Consider the following 7,981-nt stretch of genomic DNA (forward strand, 5'->3'; position numbering starts at 1 on the left):
CCTGTCTATGTCCTCTTGAAGTTCACAATACTTCCAGGTTTTGTGTCATCCGCAAATTTTGGAATTGTGCCCTGTACACCCAAGTCTATGTCATTAATGTATATCAAGAAAATCAGGGGTCCTAACACTGACCCCTGGGGAACCCCACTATATACCTTCCTCCTGTCTGAAAAACAACCATTCACCACTGCTTTCTGTTTCCTGTCAGTCAGCCAATTTGTATCCATGCTGCTGTACTATATTGTCAGTGTGCTATTAGTATAGAATGACTATAGCAGACTTTGGGTCAAAGTAACAGTAGTTTATTTGTTTATTATTTTCATTTGTGGAATCATATCCTGTGATGATGCTTAAGGTCTATATATCTAATCTACCCAGCAACAGCTTATGTACATTATACCACAGCTGCCACTGTTCCTTTTATTCCATGGGCTTCAACATTGCTGACAAGCCTGTTATGTGGCACTTTATCAAATCAGCATTTCATGCTGATTAATGTCACAATCTACCCAATCTTCATGTTTCCGGTGCACGCAAGGCACGACCACGCTACCGCCCTTTCCAGCATGGTGTTGGGCGTGGCTCATACCAGAAGTCACCAGAAGTGGACCCTTCACCATTTTTAGCCCTTCCTGGCTCCTGTAGCACTGAAACCAGCGACACCTTTGAGCCCAATTTCATGACCGTGGGGACAAACAGGCATCACATCTTGAGTCATTATCATATTTAGTGAACAGAAAAACAGTTAGTTCCATAAATTTAACATCTTAATATTTCCAAGAAGCTGTTGAATATATGAAATGATAAAGTGGAGAGGATATTATAATTGTTTAATTCTGATTCTGCACATAAACAGTTTAAGTAGAATGTGACAGGAAGCCAATATAATATTTTTTAATAGAATTTTATTGAGGATATAATGAGATTAGTACAGCAAGCCAATAATTAGCCAGGATTAAAATTGAGACAGACACTAATTTTATTTGCAACAAGGTGAAAACAAATATTTTAGAAGAAGACATCCAAGGGGATAATTACATTATTCTTTCAAACTATTAACATTTATTTAAAATACAAAATTGTGAATAATGTAAGTGATGCTAGCTATAAACTCAAGTCAGACACTCCAGTGAAGATCACTGAGCTTTCATTAAATTCTAAGTAGACTTAACTTTCTGATATTAGAATTTTGGAGAATTTAGGATTCTGAAACAGTGCCAAACTCAACCAGCAACTCCTTAACTTTAGAAGAGGTTAGGATTTGAGGTGAACATGGCACAGCACTAGGGTTAAATACATCTATTCTATATATTGTTGGCAAATTTTCTTTGTTTAAGTGAGAGCATCTCAGAGGAATTTTCCAACCCAAACGTTAGATCCATTGCAGTCTTCAGTTTCTGTGGCCAGAATTTTACATGGCGTTGGAGGCCCCGCCCACCAGCCAAAAAGTCAGGACGAGCCCGCCTCCGCTGGGCCTGGAAGCCACACACTGATTTTACATGGTCTAGGCCCTTAATTGGCCTATGTGGGACTTCTGCGCTTCTGAGGCAGGAAGTCCTGCCTCCAAGAGCTGCCAGCCAATCAGCAGGCCAGTGCCATTGGGAGTGGTGGCCACTGCTGGGACTGCACCCAGTGTAAGGAGCAGTAATAGAAATATGTGGGCTGAATTTTACCAGCCCCTCAGCCACGAGGGTTGTGACGGGGGTGCCCATAAAATACTTGCAAGACCAGCCCACCATGACCCTCGATGCTGAGAAGGCCCCGCCGCATTTTACCAGCAGTGGCGAAGCCTTGGTACGGCCCCCGCCCCGCCCCACTGCTGCCAAATGGCGGTGCCTTCGCTTAAATATTAAAATTAATTACGATAAGATGTTAATCAACTTGCCTGGTCCTAGCAGCCATCACATACCGATTTTACAGCCGCCAGCCGCAACTCACATGCCTTCAGAACTCCGTATGGAGTTCCGAGGCGAGACACTGGTGGCGATGGGGAGGACCGAAATTATCAGGGTGGGGTGGGGGGGGAACAGGGAAAACCTTTTTTATTGGCTGTGGGGATAATGGGAAGGGGTTGAAGGGCAAATGTGATGAGGTTGGGGGGGGTTAGTTCGGGGTGGGAGTAAGTTTATTGTTTGCCACACTGGTATATAAAACAACCATTGGGGGGTTTGGGAAAGGACCTCCAGCTTTTGATTATTTTTTTCGTATAAATTAACAATCATTTCTCTTTAAAAATTCTAATATTTGCTATAGGCTTTAAGCCCTTTTAAAATGGCGCGGGTGCCTGTTCGGTGACCGCTCCGCCCCCCTCCATTTAAATGAGACCCTGTGCAAAATATCGCGGGAGCGCTTCCGTGTCGGAAGGTCGCCTAGTTCAAAGCATGTTGCTGCGGATTGCGGCACGCTAATAAAACTTAGCCTCACCAGGGACAAATAGCCAGGCCCCGGCAAGGCAAGGGGGGAGATCAATTGAGGGGGGGAGGGTGGTGGGTGCATGTGCTGCAGTGAGGGTAGCTTGTGCCATGGGGGGGTCCCTCCGTGGGGCAGAGGGTGCCCGATCAGGAGGGCCACCCAACCCGCATTGAGGCCACTAGGGTCTTACTGGGCGGCTTCCTGAAGTGTAGAGTCGCTGGTAATATACCAGTGGCAGTGGGAGGAGGCCCTTAATTGGCAATTAATTGGCCACTTAAGGTCCTTAACTGATGTGAGGCAGGCAAGCTGTTTGTCACCACTGCTGCCACGCGTAAAATTGGCAACCCCACCTCCCACTCGATGTTATGCCCTCCCGCGGGAGGGGCGTAAAATTCCAGCCTATTTATTTCTAGGTTTTCCTACTCGACCATGAGGTTCTACTTTTGGCCTCGAGATGCTCAATTGGATAAGTATTGTATAATGGGGAATCAAAACCGAAAATGCAGGACAGCCAGCATCTGTGGAGAGAGAAAGAGAGTTAACGTTTCAAGTCTGTGACCTTTCATCAATTTGTATTGTATAATGGGGGGGTTGCCATGAGGATGGACAATCCCTGTTTTGAGCGCCATCCAATATTTTTTACTAGATGTACAAGGGCGTGGACGTCAGATGAGAACTGGATAATCTTGCCAAAAGCTTGATACAAGTGAACTTCTGCTGACATTCACAGTAAAGGCTCACGCATGAAGAACAGGCATTTAGGTAAGGGACTGTAAAATGGCCAGTGCCCATAACAAGCAGAGAGTTGCTACCTTTAGAAGAGAAGAAAGAAAATTGGTGAGAAAACAAAAGTTTGTGTAGGGTATGTCCAAAATTAAATTACATTTCCCTTCTCCAGTTCAGAGTTGCCTAGTTTTGGCATGTACCAAAAATATTTGATACATTCATAAAACCGCATGACTCTGAGATTCCTGGGTTACAAGAGGATGTCAATCAATCTTTGCACGACTATGAATATTTCACTGGGCTGATTTACACTGGTTTTCTGCTGAGCAAGTGCTCCGCAATAAATTCCATTCAATTACATGACGCTCTGAAGAAGTACCTCACCTCACCATGACAGCCACTTGCAAGTAATGGAGTTAGGATAGGAGGACATCATGCATCCTAAATTGCAGAACTCAATCTTCCCATTTACTTTGAGAATGTGTGCCACTTGCGAAAAATGCAGTTTGCCAGGACCTGTTCCTCATTGCTGCGCTTGGTTAAAGGGACACTGCTCAACTGAGTTTGCTTGTGGAGACTTTTGGCCATTTCTTCATACTCACTGTAAAATATTTTCGCTGTCATACTCTGGAAGCCTTCACCCACATTTTACACTACCCTTGGAAATCATTCAACTTCAATAAAACTATTGAGCTAGAATCTGAGGACTGCAGCTTGAGCTTCCCCCTAGGAATCCTACTTTACATGATTTATATGCTAGAAATAGGAACAAGAGTAAGCCATTCAGCCCTTCAAGCTGGTTTTACCCTTCGGATCATGGCTGAACTGTATCTCAACTTCATTTACCTGCCATTGTTCCATAATTCCTTCATATCCTTATCTAATAAAAATCTATCAATCTCAGTTTTGAAATTTTCAATTAACTTAGCTTCAACAACTTTTTGGGGAGAGGGAGTTCCAGATTTCAACTATCCCATGTAATAGAACATTTTTAGCCTTAATATTCTGGTGAATCTGTGTTGCAGCCCCATTCTATCCTTGAGATGTGGTGCCCAACCTGGAATGTACAAGCTGACTCCTTGTCATGGGCTCCTTCGCAGCCTGATCCTATTGTTACAACCAGGTGAGAAAGGGTCTGGGGGTTCCCTCTCAGCCTTTGCCTGGTTTAACCCTAACAGGGTTTAGTTTTAAAAACACCGTGTTTTTAGCTTATCCTCAGTGAATCCTTGTTCACTGCTCCAATTGTAAGGCAAAGAAATCAGACAGGTTTTCTTAGATTTAAACAAGAAAGGCAGAAGTTTCTTAATCTTAAACTCTAATCCAGTTAATGACTGCAAATATGCGAAGTGACCACGCATACGCGATAAACACACACACAGATAGAGACAGAAAAAGTAGAAAGAACAAAGGGGAAAAGTTTGAGGCAATATCTGTTAGTTATTTACTGTCCTTTGAGTTCAATGTGGAGTCTTTGGTTGCCGATAAGTCCTACTGTTCATTGGGGCCAGTTCACGTTTCAACTTGTTTCAACGTAGGAGTCTTTTCTCTCTTGAGGTTTACGCATCTTCTGTGGGTCCAGTGACTTGGGAGAAAGCGAGAGAGAGACAGCCAGGAGAAAGGCTTGCTTGTTCCAGCTTCAGTTACAAACCGCCTTCTCTTCCTTTCTGTGTGGCACAATTCAAAACAAACCCAGGTTACCCAACAGGTTAGTCGTGTGACTAGCTCCTTATTTGGAACAGTCTCTCCTGCGAGGTTTGTAGATTGTATTATCTTAGCAGTCCCTGGATTGCGCTTCCTTGCACCTTCAATGTCTGGTGATCAAAATCCATTTGGGTTAATTCATTCACCTCTAGGACTGCAGATCAATACCAGAAAAAGTTCATTGATAGACAAGGTAATAGAATAAAAGTGCAAGCTCTTTCCCAATCCAGTTATCTGTTCTCAAAGCTCTTCAAGCTTCAGGCTTAAAATTTCCTCACTGTCATTGGTCAAATGGCCACAGGTACACTTTATTTATTTCACTTTAAGTTACCCCTGATGCATTATGAACACAACTTCTGAGATTTTGGCACGTCAATGCCATTGGCCTTTATTAAAATAAATTTAAATATGCTGTATAGATATTGGTTAGGCTGATTGCTGAAAGGCCCAACCAAGCATCAGAAACTGGAGTGCATCAAATTTGGGGTGAAAACCCAGCAGAAAGGACTATCACCCTAATTTGCATACCTCAATAGTGTTGCCTCATGCCACCACTAAGGGTACACCACAAACGGTGGGTAAATTTAGGTATTCAATGTAATTTTCTTGACCGAGTAAGGTCAAGCCTATGTATAATACGAGTCTTGTATGGGTGATGACAATTTCCATTGAGGAAATGTAAACAGCCGCAGTCCCTCACAACTTTATTAATCTATGATTGAAGGCCACCAATGCCAGTAGATTTTTTATATTTGCGCGCTCTGCTGCCAGTCAGACAAGCAGGGTCATATCCGCTTGCATAGAAGTTGAGCATGACAGTGACAGTGGCTGTGTTGCTGAAGGTCCTGTTGAAGGAGATGACACACTTCAGTGGTGAATCATAGGTGCCTCACACATGATCCTGGCTGAGGTGGAGAGCGGAGCAATACTCACTGAATACTCTTGGTGGGTAGGGCTTTGTGTTGAGAGGCCTCCTCCATCTCCCTCTGCACAGCTTCCCCTCTCTGCAGCCTGTGCTCCCATGTCCCTATCGTGTTGCAACCCAACAGGGACTGCAACTGTATCTTCTATAACTCAAGTAGGCTTTCTGTTGGCCAGGTTGCAAACTCCTCCGACATCCCTGTCAAGCTGCAGCAATGCTCCCTTCAAAATCCAAAAAGCACTAAAACTCCTCCAAGAACACACCACAGTACTTCACAAAGTTTGCAAAGAGTAAAAGTAACTCAAATACACCTCACCTGCAAGGTGGATGGCTGGCCCTTTAAATAAAGCTATTTGAGGGGCGCGGTCCCTCGTGCAGCTGAACACATGTTCATCTGTGAATGAATAGGAGAGGCCATTAATTGGGCCTTCATGGTCCAAGTTGGCAAAATATGTGTCAAATTAGCCATGTCAGGCAGGGGTCACGCCAGAAGTAGCTGGTGTATTCTGAGGGAAGCAATGTGTGAAATGAATGTGAGTGGTCTCAAACTAGCTCATGGTGGGGATGGAAGCACAGCACAAATATTCCTCCAATTAGGCACTAAATTGACAATCTTACTGAGGCTGGTGTCTGAAAATAGGAAATCTCACACTGGTGAAGCAGAACTGCTCTTCAGAGTTCATGGCTGCAACACATTGTTAAATAGATGTTGAATTATTAATTAATAATGTAACAAAATCTGGAATTGAAAGCTAGTCTCAGTAATGGTGCCATGAAACTACTATTGATTGTCATAAAAACCCATCTGATTCCCTAATGTCCTTTCGGGAAGGAAATCTGCCATCCTTACCTGGTCTGCCCTACATGTGACTCTAGACCCACAGCAATGTAGTTGACTCTTAACTGCCCTCTGAAATGGCCTAGCAAGCCATTCAGTTGTCTCGGGCAATTAGGGATGGACAACAAATGTTGGCCTTGCTAGTGACGCCCACATCCCATGAAAGTATATTAAAAAAATCTAATTGGTCTATACCAGACAGCTTGATACTAACAGTGGGTACTCAAAATGGATACTCTTCCATTCTCCAAGCCTAACATCTTTCATCTATAAATACTAATAAAAAGGATATATTGATGTATATATTATCCCTAGATAACTTGGTGGATAAATAACCTTCCCCCCTACTCCCAGAACCACAATAGGTTCTCCTTATCCTTACCCTTCTGCCCCACCAGCCTCCACATTCAAGGTATCATCTTCCTCCATTTCTGTGATCTCCAGTGTGATACCACAACAAACACGATTTCCCCTCCCCTTTCAGTATTCTGAAGAGACTGTTGCTCCTATGGTTCAATGAGGAGGAGTGGTGAGCATGCCAGGAGTGACACCAGACATACATAAAAATGAGGTGCCAACCAGTTGAAGCTCCAACACAGACTGCATGCATGCTAAGCAGCAGAAGCAGCATGTGGTAGAGCAAAGCGATTGCACAACCAACAGATCAGATCAAAGCTGTGTAGTCCTGCCACATCGAGTCATGAATGTGATGGGCAATTAAACAACTGCACAGTGGCGCAGTGGTTAGCACCGCAGCCTCACAGCTCCAGGGACCCTGGTTCAATTCTGGGTACTGCCTGTGTGGAGTTTGCAAGTTCTCCCTGTGTCTGCGTGGGTTTCCTCTGGGTGCTCCGGTTTCCTCCCACATGTCAAAAGACTTGCAGGTTGATAGGTAAATTGGCTATTGTAAATTGCCCCTAGTGTAGGTAGGTGGTAGGGAATATGGGATTATTGCAGGGTTAGTATAAATGGGTGGTTGTTGGTCGGCACAGACTTGGTGGGCCGAAGGGCCTGTTTCTCTTTAAAAAAATACCTGCTCACTGATACTCAGTTTGAGTTCCACCAGGAGCACTTGGCTCCAGACCTCATTGCAGCCTTGGTCCAAATATGGACAAAAAATCTGAACTCCAGAGGTGAGGTGAGAGTGACTGCCCTGGATATCAAGGCAGCATTTGACCAAGTGTGACATCAATGAGCCCCAGCAATGGGAGTCAGGGGGAAAGTTTTCCACTAGGTGGAGTCATACCTAGCATAAAGAAAGATGGCTGTGGTCCTTGGAGGCCAATCATCTTAGCCCCAGGACATCGCTGCAGGAGTTTCTCATTGTAAGTGTCCTAGGTACAACCATCTTCACCTGCTTCAACAATGACCTTCCCGCCATC

Source organism: Heterodontus francisci, chromosome 10, assembly GCF_036365525.1.
Source record: "Heterodontus francisci isolate sHetFra1 chromosome 10, sHetFra1.hap1, whole genome shotgun sequence".
NCBI classification, from domain to species: domain Eukaryota; kingdom Metazoa; phylum Chordata; class Chondrichthyes; order Heterodontiformes; family Heterodontidae; genus Heterodontus; species Heterodontus francisci.